The following is a 17,666-nucleotide window of genomic DNA, read 5'->3' as shown; positions in this document are numbered from 1 at the left end:
GTGTTAAATGTCCACTCATTTAACCAGCGAAAGGGCTGTGAAACTCTGAGGTGGTGATACAGGGTCTCTAAATAGGTGACTGTAGATGGGTAAGCCCCCAGGAGATCTGGTGACAAGTTTGCAAGAAGATTCTGCCCAGCAGTTGGTCCTAAATGGTCATAAAACTGCTGGGTATCAACCAGCATTAGTATCAAGTGTGTGCACATCCAGGGTCCCCTCCAAGCCCCAGACAACCCCGTGACATCTTTTGTCCAGTTGAGGACATGGAGGAACCGAGTCTATGGGAGAGGTCCAAGGGGGGACCTTCCTGGAGGAGCCCAGGCCTCAGGGGTGTCCGTTCCATGTGATTTTCCCTCTTCCAGAAGTGGCTCCAGCCCCCAAAAACAACAGCAGAAAACAGTCTGGGTTACCATCCACGACCATGGAAGCGAAAATGTCGCCAAGGCTCCTGCCTGGCTTCCAGCCGAGCTGGTGCCCCTCAGGCTGCTCAGACGCCCTGGAGGGACGGGACCCACGCTGGTGGCAGGAAGCCCCTTCGCGGCCATCCTGTGTCCTGGGCAAGCAGGCGCCCTGCAGGTCCCTTCACCTCTGCCAGGCATTCAGCGCTGCCTCTTAGGAGCCGTCTCAGGGCCAGCATTTGTGTATGGGTGTGTGTGTGTGTATAGTCTTTTGTGCTTTCATAAAAGTTGCGGGAGAAGTTAAAGGCAGGGGAGCCCCAGCCCCAGCCATTGTGAGGTGGCGGTGATGTTGGGAAGTGGCGCGCCAGGTGTGCTGAGCCTTTGTCTCGGCGATTTTCAAAGCTCCCTTTCAGCCTCGCTTCCCATTAATAACTGTGAGTGCTGCCGGCGCAGTGCCCGGCAGAGACCCGAGACAATGGAACCATTGGAGGCCAGCTTGGAGCGCACTGACATCTTCGGCAGTGCCTTATTGATTTTATTTTCCTGTTATGAAAACACCACCCCACGGAGGTGGAAAGGGAAGGAATGTTGGACAGGGGAGAGGAGACGGAGGCTAAGTGTGGGCACAATGCCCCCAGACCAGCCAAACACATTCCTCTCCAGGCGCCTGCCCCCAAGACGGCTCCGGGGGCAGTGACCTCGGCCCAGGGGACCCAGCCGGCCGCCCCGCCGACTGCATCTGGCAGCCACTCAGCAAGGGCAGCTGTTGGCCATGTGGAGGATGGCAGCATCTGGAGCTTATGGCCGGGGTTCCAGGTGGGGAGGGAGGAGCTGGGCCCGGTGAGCCCTCTTGATGGTTTCCACCCTCTCAGGGATGGAGGCCTTTTTGGGGACAGTGTCAGGTTGGGCCTCAGGCCGGGGTCTGGGCTCTGCCAAGCCAGGGAAGTGGAGAGGAAACTCAGGGAGGGCCTGCCCTACCCACACGGCTCCTGCTTTGCTCTCAAGCAGCTTGATATTCATCATCTCTAACTGGCTGGGCCCCAAACCACAGCATACAGAGGAAAGGAACCCAGCCTCAGACAGAAAACAACAGCTGGGCAAGAAAAAGCTGGGCGGCTGGGAGGGGAGAGGGGCCAAAAGTTCATGCCTGTGTGGACAGCCAGCTCCTTGGCACACCTTCCCCCGTAACCATCTCCAGCCCAGTTTCACACCTGCAGAGGCTTGTCCAGTCAAGCAAAGTTGCCTGATTGCACCCTGGATTCCTGGGGTGCCCAGAACAATGGGGCAAGGGGAGTGGGGGCGGGCAGGGAGGACAAAATATAGCAGTGGCTTCTGTCCGGGGCCTTGGGGCTGAACTTAGGCTATGGTTCTGTTCTGCCCTTCTGGCCTAACTGCCGACCCCCCAGAATCCTGTCCCCAGCCTATTTGTCTAACCCAAGATGGGACCACATCAAGTGACAGACAAGCCTGTAGGAGGTATCTGTGGTTTCCCTGGTCGACCAATTGTGTCTTCACTGAGCAGCCAAGGTTTGGCTCTTGGCCTCAGGGAACTCATGGGCCAGGATATAACAAATCTGCGGCCTGGATGGTGCAACCGAGTGACCCGAGGATGCCTCTCCCGTTGAGGCTGTTGGCAGAGGCTGCTTTGTGAAGTGGAGGAAGACAGACTCTGGAGCCAGACTGCCTGGATTTGAATTCCATTCTATCTCATGCTGACTGAGTGACCCTGGACCAGTTGCATAACCTCTCTGGGCCTCACTTCTGTAACAAGAGAATAAGTGGTCGTACCTGCCTGTCAAAGTTGTGAGGATCGTGTGGGTTAAAACTCATGTAAAGAGTTCAGAATCACGTCAAGCCGGCACACAGGACATGTCTTACAGAGCACTATGGGGGAAATCATCGCCATTGGCCCTGTCTCCCAGGGGAGGCCTACAGGACAAGGCCACGCCCCTGTAAGGAAAGGTGATCGTTTTCTGGCCTCACCAAGAGGAAAAGGTAAGGCTTCAGATAAGAAAACAAGAGCTAGGCCCCAAGCAAGCAGGGAAAGGAACTGAGTTTGTGAGTGGTTAAGCCTCAAGCTGGGGCTCCCCAGCTGGCAGTAAAGAACCTACCTGTCAATGCAGGAGACATAGGAGATGCAGGTTCAATCCCTAGGTCAGGAAGAGCCCCTGGAGGAGGGCATGGCAACCCACTCCAGTGCTCTTGCCTGGAGAATCCCATGGATAGGGAGACTGGCGGGCTACAGTTCATAGGGTGGCAAAGAGTCGGGCACAACTGAAGCGACTTAGCATGCACGCAGGCCTTAAGCTGACCTTGTGACCTGACTGTGGTGACATGTCAGCAAGACGGGCTGGAGGGAAGGGGGCATCCAACGGGCTTCAAACAGAGACTGAGTTAGCACCACCTAGTAATGGGTGATGGCAGTGAGCAGCTTAAAGCTTTTGTCAGCCATGGGCCCTTTCCTCCAAGACAGCCCAGTGACTTTTTTTTTAATTGATTTGGCTGCATCCGGTCTTCACTGTGTCATGAGGGATCTCTCATTGTGATGCGTGGACTCTCTCTAGATGTGGTGCGCAGGCTCAGCAGGTGTGGCACACCCATGTAGTCGCTCCGTGCTATGGGGGAAATCTTACTTCTTAGGGATTGAACTTAGGGATTGAACCCAAGTGCCCTGAATTGGAAGGTGGATTCTTAACCACGGGACCACCAGGGAGGTCCTGAAAACCCAGTGTCTACACAGGGCAGAGGCCCCCTCTGGTGGACGACGTGGGGAGGCAGGTAGCTGCATGGAAGCTGTGGGTCTCACTTCCTTTTGTGTATTCCTACCGCCCCGCCCGGCGTGTGGCTCAGGCAGTACAGAACCGGCTTGCAGTGCAGGAGACCTTGGTTCCATCCCCGGGTCAGGCAGAGCCCCTGGAGAAGGAAATGGCAACCCACTCCCGTATTCTTGCCTGGGAAATTCCGTGGACAGAGGAGCCTGGTGGGCTAGAGTCCAAGCGGTTGCAAAGAGTCAGACACGACTGAGCAACTAACACTTTTCACCACTCCACTTTCACTTTCACCACCCCATATTGGTAAATGCCGCTTGAATGTCCTGGCCTGGCTTCCTCGGTAGAGGGTCTAGTGCTGCGTGAGCCAGAACCACCCCTGAGATGACAAATGTCGGCACCGTCAGGCCTTAGCCTCCGCAGTGGGCTGGACGTGGAGCAGGGTGAGCGCCACACGGTCTGTGGGCTGCAGGCACCCCCATATCCCAGGCCTTCACCACCCATGTAGAGACGGCAGCCCCTTCATCTGCCCTGCCCAGCGTGGGGCTGCTTCTGCCCAGCGTTAGGGGCAGTCCTGGTTCTCCAGGGCGAGGAAGGCTGGCTTTGCTCCCAGTGGCTGCTCAGGGAAATGATGGCAATTTTTCTGTCACTGCTGCCTCCAGGCCTGAGTTGATCTTTTGGTTTCTTTCTTTTTCCAGGGCCTGAAGATTTCTTGCATGTTTTAGATGCAAGGCCGAAAGGCCAGTTGGACAAACACAACTCCTGGGTGACTGAAGCATGGGTAGGGCCTAGCCAGATACACACCACACACACACACACACACACACACACACACTCACACACACACTCACACACACACACACTGACACATACACTCACACACACACATACACTCACACTAACACACACACGCACACACATACATACACACCACACACACACACTCACACACACATACACACACACACTCACACATACACACACCACACACACACTCACACCACACACACACTCACACACACACACTCACACTCACACACACATACACACACACACTCACACATACACACACCACACACACACTCACACATACACACTCACACCACACACACACTCACTCACACACACAGTCCAACACACACACAGTCCAACACACACACACACACACACTTCTGGCTCAGACCAATAAACTGCTTCCCTGGGGCATAGTGTCAGCTCTTAATCCTCTAGGACACAAGTTCCCAGGCCAAGAGAAGTAAGCATGCAACCCTACCCCTGTATTTTGTAGGACAGAAGAGTGAGACTTTGAGAAAAAAAGACTTGCAGAGGTCACCTAGGGAGTGAGAAACAGAACCAGCCTGGGCTGGCTCCTTCCCCAGCCCAGGCTGCCTGGCACAATGTGTTCACCATGGTAACCAACATTGCAGCATTGTTATGATAACTTTTCCCATCCCCTCATCCACCTAGCTGACAGCAGACACTGAATTTTGGCAAGAAAATGGGTATATTTACCTCTTGTGTTATAGGTGGAAAAATCTAGGCTGAAAATTGTGTCAACTCAACATTACACTGCTGGTGAGAACTTCAAGCCCTTGAGTCAAACAGAAATGGGTTTGAATCCTGTGTCTACCTCATAGGAGCCAAGGACCTCTCCAAGCTTCAGTTTCTTTGTCTGTAAAATGGGAATGATAATGATATGTTTCTCATGGAAGTGTTGTGAGAATTGGTTAAACTACTATGTGCAGAAAAGCATAGACTAGTACCTGCCACTTGTTAAACACTCAATAAAAGTTCATTTTGAAAAGGTAAATGAGAAACTGAGTCTGACAAAGTATTCATATATTTGGGGGAGACCAATCCCCCTGTTGTTTGGAGCCAGTACTCTGGCTCTAGGCTCCAGGCAGTCAAGGGCCCAGAGGGAGAGTGCCACTGAGAAGCAGAAAGGCTCCCAGGCCTGTTTATGGGATAGAAAGGAAGCTCCACGGCCCTGCAGTTGCTGCTGCATGAAATTTAAATTATTCTCAGCAAACCTGCTTGACAGATGAAACAGAAGAGGGACAGCTTCATAAAATGCAATTTTGTTCTTGAAAGAATGGACTTTGCAGGATCCTCGCTGATGTCTGTGAAATGTATCGGGGGCTTTTTCTCCACGTGGTCAGGAGCACTCATGCTGAAACATTCCCATCGTTCCTCAGAGCTAAACACTCGAAAATAAATCTAGGCCGGGAAGAGAGAGACTTCTCCTGTGTCCCAGGCCTAGGGAAAACCAAAAGGGGCCATGGAATCTGCAGGCTCTGTCCTCAGATTTTTTTGACATTTATGGGCATTTGAGGCTTTCAGGGGGGACCGAATGACCCTAGAGACAATGGCTTCCTCACATGACCTAAATTCTTTGGAGAAATGTTCCTCTTGGCAGGGGGGCGGGGAGGGGGAGGATCTGGGGTTTCTATGGGAAATCATGGGAATGACCACAAGACCACCAGCAGAGGGGGCCCCCTCTCCTATGGTTCTGGGGGTACAAGAATGGATAGAAAGGCAGCTTTTGCACAGTTACAGAATGAGAAGTAGTCGTCTCTTTCCTCCTGTTTCCATGTTGAAAACCAAGGGCTATGGAGTGGGCTCAGTAAGTTGGGAGAATCACTCAAGCCCCTTTTGTGGCACATTTCCAGACTGTGTGTGCTTCTCCAGAAGGCCGTTTCTTGCCCCATGAACAAGGATTTGTGATCTCCCTTGTGATGCATTACCAGGCACTGATAATGCATCGTGAGACGACTTGTGCCTGTTCGCGCCCAGCTAATGGGTTTCGCCTACACTTTAAGTGGCAGCCACAGTTCGGGTTGTATCCTCATTGACTTAAAATCCATCCGTCAGTCACAAAGTGTGTGCAAAATTGAAAAATGTCATGATTGCCCAAGCACCCATTCCAAAGCCTATAGTTCGGGCAGGGTAGATTTGAGTGGCTTAATTTCTTAGACTTTTGATGAAAGGGGCAAAGAGAAGGGAGAAGGTTATATGTGTTACCATATTTGTAAGGGATGAACCATATCTATATAGAAGGCAGCTATGGATTCTGAAGGAAGGTTGTGAGATGGGTTTGACTGGAGCCAGTTGTGTATAGAAGTTAGCTTTTGCTTCGTAACAACCATCCCAATATTTAGTGGCATAAAGCCATCCCAGTTCTGTGGGTTTGTTGTCAGTTCTGGACTTGTTTCTCTCATTTGCCTGTGGTCAGCTGCATGGTGGCTACTTGCTGGTGGCTCATTCTAGGATGGCCTCACTCACACGTCTGTGCTTAGCGGACTGTCAGCCGAGACATCTCAGTTCTTCGTGTGGCCTGTTATCCTCTGTACAGCTATTGCAGGCTTGCACACTGGAAGGTTTCAGACTTCCAGGAGCAGTAAGAAGCCAAGGCTCAGGGCACAAGTGCCTCTGCTTGAGGAACTTTTGCTAAAATCCTGTTGGTCAAGGCAGTCACAAGGCCAAGTCAAATTCAAGTGGAAAAAAGGTCCTGCCTCTGGTTAGAAAGTGCTTCACCACATTGCAAAGGGGCAGACACAAAAGGACAGGAAGTCCTTGTGTTAATTTTTGCAATATGCAACCCCCGCCCCCGTGCTGCCAGCACACTTGCTTAAACACAGTTATTCACTCTCTAGCTTCTGGCCAAGGCTTGCATTCCCAAAACAGAAAGAACGGAACCAATCCAATAAACCAATCTATATGGCCTGGTGGACAAAATCAACAGGGGACCAGTGTGACTTATACATACCCGAGTGACACCCAAGCCATCCACACCAAGAGTTGCCCTAGGGAGATCTGAAAGGAGACACCTGGTGAGGATGGTGTTGTCATGGAGAAGGGAGGGCAGCTGGCCCCCAGGGAACCTTGCCCGAAGCAGTTACCTTGAGAATGCACCACTGGCAGGTCTTGGACCTCAGTCCTCCAGGCTCCAATGCTTAATCCCATCACTGCCTCAGAGCTGGTGGAACTGAGACACTGCTCTTCCCAGGATATTCTCAAAGACAGATGCTAAACTACTGATTCAGAATAAAAAATTCACCCCCAAGGAGACCACCTTCGTGGGCTTTTCCCAGTGAGAATCCACATAAGAAAACAAATTTAGACCAGAAGACTTTCTGAGGAGCCTAAAATCAGGGAAGGGAGCCAGTTACATGATGTAAATATACAATAACTGCAGATCGGACAGAGTCCAGGCTCTTTCTCCCTAATAGGATAAATCCCGCGCCATTCCCAAAAAAGCCCTTGGAAAGACCTCTTCTTAAATTAAATTAGGTTTTCTGCAAACAGCATCATTCAAGATGAACATAAATCTACTTCTTATTCAGTTTTAATGGTTTTCCCTGTTCCATTTAATTACTCATGTTGCAATTAAACATTTTTTTTTCCTTGTAGAAGGACAGTATTTTAGCTACATTATGGGTTAAATAGGCTTTGGAAAACTAGCCTGGGAATCTCATCACCATTTATAACCTTGTATTTTTATAGGGAAAGTATGTTCCAAAATCTAAACAGCCAAATTACAAATGAACTTTCAGAACCCAGCCCATTTGTTAACTGGAAACTGTAATGCTAAAAATAACTCAGGAGAGCATAAAAAGGAGAGCTGAATGCCCTTTGGTCTCATTTGTTCACCATCAGCATCTATGGATTCAGTTTTGTTTCAGCGAGAAGAATTTCCTCCAAACTCAGATAGACCCTACCCCTGCTTTACTCACAGTTGTGACACAGGTGGCCACATCAGCTTGAGTCCTTCCAGAGCTTCATGCCATCGTGAAGGGTCATTGTGGAGTCCCTGCAGAGTGACGCTGATGTAATATAGCAGATTATCCTTTCAACACCGTATTTGCTGCCTTAAAATGAAGGCTTAGGAGAACTCTGTGTGGCTCTGCTGCCATGCCCAGTGGTCCAGGCACATTCCCTTGCACTGGGAATCTGTACCTCTAGAACTCATAGGCAGGAAAACCTCGTTTTCCTCTGGCAAATAAAGAGCCGTGACTGGGACTTCCCTGGTGGTCCAGTGATTGACTATGCTTCCACTGCAGGGGGCACAAGTTTGATGCCTGGTTGGGGAACTAAGATCCCAGCATGTCTTGCAGTGCAGCCATAAATAAATAAATATAAAAAAATAAAGAACCATGAGAACCCAGAAGAGCATCAGTCTACATTCAGAGAAGCCTGCCACACAACTTTCTGGATGATCAGGGTAGGGGTCCTGCCTTCCCAGCCTCCCCTCTCCTGATGTTTCATGAGATGATGGATAGGTGTTTTGCACTCCCCAGCACCATAACAGGAGTCCTGGGAGCCAGGAAGGAAGCAAGATGCCCACTCCAATCACAGAAGGCCGGTCATCAGCACCTCTCTCCCTTAAACTGCTAGCTGATGACTACTACAGTCCCTTAAGGATAGCACTTTCTGTCACCACATGACCCCTTCCTTGCCAGACCTGCTCTGAGGCCCAAGCAGCTTGGTTAAGCTTACTGTCCTCTTTTGTTTCTAGTAGGCCACAGGGGTTTCCCCATGCGCCCCACCCTGTGGGGCTGCCAGCAAGCAGAGCGCTCCATGCCCTGCCCAACTCAGCACCAGACTAGCATCGAATAAGAACCAGATTCTTGACCTGCTCCTTAAAGATCTCCTTCACCAGGTGAGAAGTGACCCTAAAGCCAGCAGGCAAGGGGATAGGAGGTAGAAATGGGGAAGTAGAATGGCCAAGCCTGTGAGTGAGTCGGGTGGCCCTTGCTGTGAAGGTGCAGATGGTGGAGAACCACACCAGACTTGACAAAGTGACCTTTGAGGTCTGTGGTGGGGGTTGCTGGCTGTTTACCCAGCTTCAGTTCTGTTCAGGCAGCCACCACTTCCCACACTTTGGGAAAACAAACCCTGGTCCCCGCTGAGATTACGGTGGTTCAACACCAGGCGTGGCAATCCCATTTCCCTTCCCCGTCATTGGTTCAGGAAGGGTCATGGACCCAGTGCTGGCCAGCGGAACACGAGGGTAATCCTATCTGGGGGCTTTGGAAAAGGTTTTCTTGCCTCTAAGGAAGAGTCACAGAAAAAAAGAAATCCTTCTTCCTCTGGACATGGTCGTGTCTGGACATGATGCCTTGAACTGCTATAATCATCGTGCTACAAGCCTGAGGGTGAAGCCAACACACAAGGAAGAGAAAAACAAGAGAATTCCAGAAATCTGGCACCAGAGCCCGAATGCTGCAGCCCTGCTTGCCTCTGGGCTTTTGTTACCTGAACTAATACCTATGCTGGTTGTATTTTAAAAATAAATTATTTTTAAAACTGTCTCCACAGCACAGACAGTTCCCAAGCAACAGTATAGATGTCTTCTTCCACCTCCCAGACCTCACCTGACACATTGGCTGCTAAAAATGGCTGCAGTGGCCTTTGTGATGCTCTCTGCCTATTACTCATTGATTTCAGCTCTCTGCTACGTACAGGGCTTCTGCGGTCTGTTGCTTCCCTGAATGCCAACATCAGGGCACAGCTTGCAGCCCCTATACTTCATGGGGCCATGTTGGATTCTGAGTGGAATCCAACACCTTGGGTGCCTGAGCCATGGGGTCATTTGAGAGCATCACTCCTTCCACCCACTTCAGCCACATGAGAGAAGCTCTCAGGCTCCAGGGCCTCTGCAACTTGCTACTTCCTCTTACCAGAATTTTCATTCCCTCTCTTGCCTGCCCAGAAACACTCTTGTTCATCCTGCAACTGACACCCTAAATGTTAACACCTCTATGGTGAAAAAAAATGCTGATTTCTTTTTTCCTATGACACTTTTGTTTATGTCCCTATAAATACCTATAATATATGGTACCTATCCATTTATTAATTTATCTCCTTACTAGGCAGTGAACTCCATAGGAGTAAGGTTCACATGATACCCAAAAAGGTCCTCAATAAATGTTTGAGGACAGAATGAATTTAGGCATATGAATATTTATTCTTTTTGTTGTTCAGCTGCTAAGTCATGTCTGATTCTTTGCAACCCCATGGACTGCAGCACACCAGGCTTCCCTGTCCTTCATTATCTCTCGGAGTTTGCTCAAACTCATGTCCACTGAGTCAGTGATGCCATCCAACCATCTCATCCTTTGTCACCCCCTTCTCTTCCTGCCCTCAATCTTTCCCAGGAACAGGGTCTTTTCCAATGAGCAGACTTTTCACATCAGGTGGCCAAAGTATTGGAGCTGCAGCTGCAGCTTCAGCTTCCAATGAATATTCAGGGTTGATTTCCTTTAGGATTGACTTTGCTGCCCAAGGAACTCTCTAGAGTTTTCTCCAGCACCACAGTTAGAAGGCATCAATTCTTTGGCTGTCACCCATTTTTATTCAACTCTCACATCCATACATGACTACTGGAAAAACCAGAGCTTTGACTATTCTTACCTTTGTCGGCAAAGTGATGTCTCTGCTTTTTAATATGCTCTCTAGGTTTTTCATATCTTTTCTTCCAAGGAACAAGCATCTTTTAATTTCATGGCTGCAGTCACCATCCACAGTGATTTTTGGAGTGATTTATTCTTTTATTTAGTGCCTATTGTGGGGTTAGGTAGGAATACATGCCTTTGACCTCATCTTCACCCACATCTATCTACATGGTGGATGAGTCTTCAAAGAGGAGTAATTTCAGTGTCTGCCTGTGATGAGGATGAAGATGAGACCTGCATGTGAGCCGGACTGAGAGCTCTGTGGGCTCACTGTCGGTGTTGGGACTAACAAAGCCATGCTGGCCGTATGGATTCTACGCATCAAGGTCTTCACCCTGGGTTCCACACCTCTTCCCCTCTCTCCCAAATCATTTGGAGTCCTGGGATTGCAACCTCTTCTCCCAAGTATTCATACCTCTTTGAGATTTTTCTCCCATTTACCTCTAATTCCCTGCAGTTTGTGTTTGTTTCATTTAAAGAATTTGTGCAGTCATTATTTTGTTCCAGGCACTGCTTAACATTAACTTTTAATTTATTTACTTATTTGTTTATTCGGCTGAGTCGGGCCTTACTTGCGGCATGCAGGATCATCACTGCATCATGCAGAATCTTTCGTTGCAGCACACGCACTCTCTAGTTGTGGCTCATGGGCTCCAGAGAGGGCGATCTCAGTAGCTTCAGCACACAAGCTTAGTTACCCCAGGGTGCATGGGATCTTAATTCTCTGGCCAGGGATCAAATTCATGTCCCCTGAATTGCAAGTCAGATTCTTAACCCCTGGACCACCAGGGAAGTTCCCAACAGGAATTTTTAAAATCCTCATCACAGGCCTCTGAGGTCATTATGATGACCATCACTTAGAATGAGAAAGACCAGGGGATTTGTCCAAGATCAGTAGGGCTAGGCCTCAGCCCTGGGCAGTCTGGCTCCAGAGTCCAGGCATCTAGCTCTATATGGGCCCCCTTCGCACAGTCTTCAGTGAAATCTGTGAGTAACTGGCTGAACGTCTTTCCATGAACATCTCCCTCAGAGTCAGTGGCATCTCCTAAAGAGATAGCACGGGCTCCCCACTGAAGCAGGTAAGCTCATCAACAGCTTGAAACAACCACAGATGTCAGGATTGAAGCACGTGTAGGACTGCATAGTCCAGCCCCACACCTCCCAGGGTGATGAGCCAAGCTGAACCAAGCTGTGTGGGAGGTGTAGACACAGCTTAGATGCAGGGTCCTGGGGAACACTGAGCCTCGAGGCCACATCTTCTCTTTCTCAGGGTTTCTGTGATGGTCCATGACATTGTGCACAGCTGGTGTCCACACTCGTGGCTGTGTTCAGACTGCACTGACCTGTTCTGTCCCAGAAGGCTAGTCTGGATCATCAAAACTACCCACAGGTTTTGCCAGGTAAGCTTGGAGCAATACCAGCAATACCCAAGCTCAAGGGGGCGCTCTCTCTTGGTGCCTCGGCCGTTCCCATGGATTTAAACATGGGCTGGGCCCTGGAGATGCCACGGAATCCTGGTGCTTCACTTCAGATGGGATTGAAGAGCCATGACTTATGACTGCCTTCCCTATAGGGTCAGCACTGCTTTGGGGGAACAGAAAAAAAGAGCAGGAAAAGGTAACTGTTACCATCTCCCTTCTGGGAGGCATTCTTCCCAGGAATGGGGGAAGACCCCAGGTCAAGGGGAGGAGATTGGGTTCAAGGCCCAAGTCCATGTTTCACTGGATGAGTGACCTCGAGGCAGGACACTTAAGCTCTCCAAGACTCAGTTTCCTTACCTATAAGGTGGACACAACAGTGCCCACTTCACTGGACTGTGGTGAGGTCCACAAGAAAGGGCAAAGCAAAAATACTTTATAAAAAGAAATACCCTCATTCACAGAGACAGAAAGGGGCTCAGTGGAGGATGGGGAATTACTATTTAATGGGTACACTTTCAGATTAGGGTCGTGTAAAAGGATTAGAATAGTGGCAACGGTTGCATGGCATTGTGAATGTAACGACTGCCACTAATCATGTACTTTGAAAACGGTAAAAATGGCCAATTCTGTGTCATACATATGTGACCACAGCGAAAAAAACTAGAAATAAATAAGTGCCCGGCCATCAAAAGAGAGAGGAAATACCTGTGTAAATCCAGGCAGAGCTGACTCATCATGGAATTTCCTTCATGCAGGGAAATGAGAGCGCCAGTCACAGGGTCTAGAATGGCGGACACAGACCGACGCAGGCTTGATCCACATGCGGGGAAGAGCCCCTGAGGAGCGGGCGGGAGGGCGGCCGGGCCTCCAGGAGGGTGGCCTGGGCGACGGCAGGGCCGGTGTCACGGAGGAGTCCTGTGCTGACTCACGAGGTGGCCTCGCGGCCTCGGGAGGATGCTCAGCCTTCCCACTCTCAGCAGGTGACTGCCAAGGACGGCGGGGAGCCACACCCGGAGGAAGGAGGGTCCTGGGGGATGATAGAGCCATTGGAAGGTGTATTTGTGATCGTTTTCTCCAGTACCTCAAGACCTGGGGGCTGTAGGTGAAGCCTCAACTGTGTCGCTTTCAACAGCAATTACAAATCTCGCCAGCTGTGTGTTCCGGACATGACACATGACCCCCCTGGCACAAGCATGCACTTTCCTCGTGAACTCAGAAGCCATCCTAGGATGCAATTCAGGACTGCTAGCCAGCCAGGGCCCCAAACATGTCCTTGAGGTCACTAATGTTTGTTGAGTGCTCCCTATTAAGGCCAGCCAGGGTTCTAAGTGCATTCATCCACTGCCTCCGACAATGACTGCACAAGGAGGGTGCCGTGCTCACCCTCACCATATAACCCAGCCGGGTTGTGCGGTACCCAGGCTCACATTGTGAGCACCCTTCCAGCCAGCTTCCTGCCTCCTCGTGTTGCTGCCATGAGGTGGAGACACGGGCCTGCCGTGGGGCGGGAACAACCTGGATCTGATGGTGCCTGGGATCCCGAGAAGAGAGCAGAGTTGGGGAAGCCTCAAGCCCCGCAGCTTACTCACCTCAACTGAGCTCGGGGGCCGGGGGACCCCCCCCCCAGCTCTGGCACCTCCACCCCAGCAGGAGCAGACAGAGTCTGCACTGCCATCGCCTCATGCGTCAAGAATATGCTGAACGTATGATTTTTTATTCGCCCACAATATTAGGCTGAGGAGAGGATATTGGGCAAAATATATTGTACCCATAATTCATATTAATGGGAATTCAACAGTGGCAACTTGTCACGTGCTGAGATGAGAAGGGAATATTGTGAATACTGTGTTACAAAGGCATTAAAGAGGCATTATGAATTAGATTCCATTCCACCACATCGTGTTCCTTGTAAATAATTGAGGAAGACACTGGTGCTTGGAATTTGGGTGCATCCATTTCTGAGATCCCGGCGGTTCCCTCCCCAGGCTGACGGGGCCCCTTGATCTGACAGCTCACACGACCGTGGGGAAAGCCTGTGCGCGGCCGGTCCAAAGGTTCCATAAAATTAGCGTCAGGCTTCCAAGAAAACCCTCCCTCCCAGCAGAAATCAGGGACTGCCGCATCCAACACCAGATGCTGGGTTTTTTTAGCAAACTCCCCCAGAGTCTGGATATTCTATGTTGCTTTCCTCCAGTCCGTGGAACCCAGGCTTCACAGCTAGGACCAGGTGGGCTCTGCTTGGCATCAGGGGGTCTGCAGCACCTTTCCCACTACTTCTCACACCCACCTCTGCCTGTCTTAGGGGCAGAGATTTAAACACCCATACATCCATGGTCCGGGAGCTGGTCATGCATCAGCTGCTTTGGCCCTGGTGAAGCAAGCCCTGGCCGGTGACACCCATCTCCAGTGGGTCTCTTGGTCCTGATCTGCGGTCCTAGAAGATCCATTACCTGCCGGCTGTGCCACCCCCCGGTGTCTCCACATGGCCCTGGCTAATGCTGGGTTCCATCTTTTGTCTTTGAAGTCAAGAAATTGGCTTGGAGCAGTGACCTGGCTGCCCCCAAGAAAACTCTGAAAGGAGAGTATGAGAGGGAGCCCCGAGCCTTTTTTGCCCCAGAGCAGGACAAAGCAGGTGGACACTTAGCCCACGCCTCTGGCCTTGTTCAGAAGCCCCTCCGTCTAGGGATTCCAGGGACTGAAAAAATTTTCCTGTGACCACTGCTAAATTTGTGGGGAGTTCTGAAGCAGCTGGTCACTATAAGTTAGCGATTCCCCTTTATCATTAGAGACGTTGTTCCCAGATTGCAACTTTGACATCTACTTGGTAGAACTCCCAGGGTGACTAGAGAGAGGAGGCGGATAGGCAGTGTAAAAGGCGGTCAGGGTCAGAAGGCTTTTCACGTGGACTGTGGGACAATCAGTAGGTTAGCCGACCACATTCATTCACCCTAGTGGGGATACCCGATGTGTAAACACACCAGCTATGAAGTACCAACACGCCTCCACCCCAGCACAGTGATGGGACGAGGAGCCCTGACTTCAGTGTTTTTAAACCTGATGCTTTTAAACCCTCACTGCTTTTAAACCCTGATGCTTCAACTCTCTACATGTATGCATGCTAAGTCGCTTCAGTCGTGTCCGACCCTTTGCAACCCCATGGACTGTAGACTGCCAGGCTCCTCTGTTCATGAGGTTCTCCAGGCAAGAATACTGGAGTGGGTTGCCATTCCCTCCTCCAGTTCAGCTTTCTAGCTGTGTGATTTTTAGCAAGTTGCTTAGCCTCTCAGAGCCTGGTTTCCCCTTCTATTAAAGGGTATAATAATATAATCTACTCTATTGGGTTGTGAGGGCAATTAAATGAATTAGTAATGAGACTGTCTGGTGTCTAGTACACAGTCCGTAGGTGTGATCTGTTATGATGGCCACAGCCTTCAAAGTGTGGCCTCCCTTCTGTTCCTCTCTCCCTCTAGAATGTGGATCCTTGAGACAAAAGATTCTGTCTTCTTAGGTTTTGCATTGCTAGCATCTCACACTGGCCTGCTATGTGCTCAGTAAGTATGTGTTGAATTATTAAACTGAAGTGTTAGAAGAAGGTAGAAATTCACTCACTTTACAATAAAAAAATAGTTGTGCACTTTTGAAAATCATATTCCACCTTTCCGTGGTCATATATTCTCATTTCAGAGAAGTGCTATGACTGCCTCTAGTTCTTCGTGTGCATCTCCGTGATTGTAGTCAATAGCTACAAATAAATTCAATACGTTTTGAAATACACTAGTTCCTCACTGATTCAAGGAGTCCCAAAGTAGGGCATTTTGCAAAGCAATTACTGTGCTTCCATGAAATGAAAAATCATCTCCTGCATTCGATGATCTCAAATCTAGGACTTGTGCCCTGAACAGTCAGTCCTGGGCTCCAACCCACCTTCTGCTTGTGAGTGGTTGTGATGATAGTTGTGTTTATGCTGTTGTTTTGCTTTTTAAACCATTTATGGAGACCCAGGCACCATGCCAAGAGTTTGCCATGTTCTGTTTCAGTTCTTACAACAACCTCATGTGAGCCCACAATTAACCCCATTTCATACACGAGAAGACAGAGTTTCAGAGCCTGGACAACGTGTTCATAAGTGCTAGCAATGGGACTTGAACTCAGACCTTTCTTACTCCAAAGCCCATGCCTCTGACTCCCAATTCTTTTGCTTGGATGTCTCCCCTTAGATATCTGCCAGGATCCTCAAATAGAAAATGCCCAGAATTAAACCCCGCCGCCTCAGCCTCAAACTGCTTCCTCCTTCTGGAACTCCTGGCTCAGGGCCAGGTCCACCACCCACACAGCTGTGTAAGGGACTGGTACTCTCCTTCTCCATCTTCATCCCATCGCCTCTCCTCAGTACCCCCATCACTGCCCATCAGGTCCACCTTCAGATGTTTCTCAAGTCCACTCATTTCCCTTAGTTTCTACTTCACTACAGTGGTCCAGACCACATCACCTGGGTAACAGAGGAAGCCTCCCTGCCTGTCTCCCTGCCTCCAGTCTGCCCACTCCGTCTCATCCATTCTCCCCATCACTGCAAAACTGATCTTGCCACACCTGCTTTTAAAAGTGCAATTACTCCAAACTGGCCCTGAGCATAAAGCTGCTTAGGGCCCTCGGCAATCCCATCTCCACTCACCTCGTGTCCCACACTTCAGCCCCTTTCACCTCCAAGCCCCAACTCTGACACAGGTGAGCTCGGCCAGGGCGTGTGTGTGAGCCCGTAGTACCACACGAGGCAGAACAAGAACTGGGAAGGACACAGGTCTTAAAGACAGATAGCCTTGGGCTCATACCATTGGTAAGTTGCCTAACCATTCCATAGCCTCATTTTCCTCATCTGTAAAATGGGGGCAACAACAATACTACCTAACTGGGACTGTGTATGAATTTTGGAAATTCTGGGTAAAAAATTCTTGCCCATCCCTGGGCAAACAGGAAGTGCTCAGTAATGCTGGAGGTGGTAGTGTCAATGTGTAAAATATGGGCTTAGTTGTTTTTTAATTTAATCTTTTTACTAAAGTATGGTTGATTTACAGTGTTGTGTCCATCTCTGCTGTATAGCAAATTGACTCAGCTATACACATAGAGACATTATTTTTTTGTATTCTCTTCCATGATAGTTTATCACAGGATGTTGAATGTACTTCCCTGTGCTCTATTGTTTATCCATTCTATATATAATAGTCTGCATCTACTGATCCCAAACTCCCAGTCCTTCTTTCCCCCACCCCCTGCCCCTTGGCAAGCACAAATCTGTTCTCCATGTCTGTGAGTCTGATAATATGGATTTAGTTTTATAGAGAAACTCCCTGGGGGTAATTTTTTTTCAGATAAATGGACTCTCATCAGAGAAAATGCAAAGTGTGAGCATTTAAACACTGATGTCTTGCTGGTTTCTCCCGTGTTCTTCAGATACCTCTTGCCTTGTGGGATAGCTCAAGTGAAACTCTGGTCTTTTAGAGTATGTGCTTGGTCTTCTCCTGGCACCCACCATCCCGCCTGCCTGCCCTTCCAGCATGGGGCACATTGCTGGAATTCTCTGTTGTTTAGTCATTCTGCAAATGTACTCACTTTGTTTACTGAGAAGGT

At 49.7% G+C, this 17,666-nt stretch overlaps 1 protein-coding gene across 6 annotated transcripts in view; it reads left to right on the top strand.

Moving 5' to 3' along the window:
• The window catches only part of KLHL29 (kelch like family member 29), a 326,642-nt gene that overhangs the window by 183,194 nt on the left and 125,782 nt on the right, over positions 1–17,666 (top strand). The window lies entirely within an intron of this gene.

The sequence above is a fragment of the Cervus canadensis genome, chromosome 5, assembly GCF_019320065.1.
Source record: "Cervus canadensis isolate Bull #8, Minnesota chromosome 5, ASM1932006v1, whole genome shotgun sequence".
Lineage (NCBI taxonomy): Eukaryota > Metazoa > Chordata > Mammalia > Artiodactyla > Cervidae > Cervus > Cervus canadensis.
The sequence above is the reverse complement of the archived record's forward strand: the minus strand, read 5'-3'. Positions and strand labels throughout refer to the sequence as shown.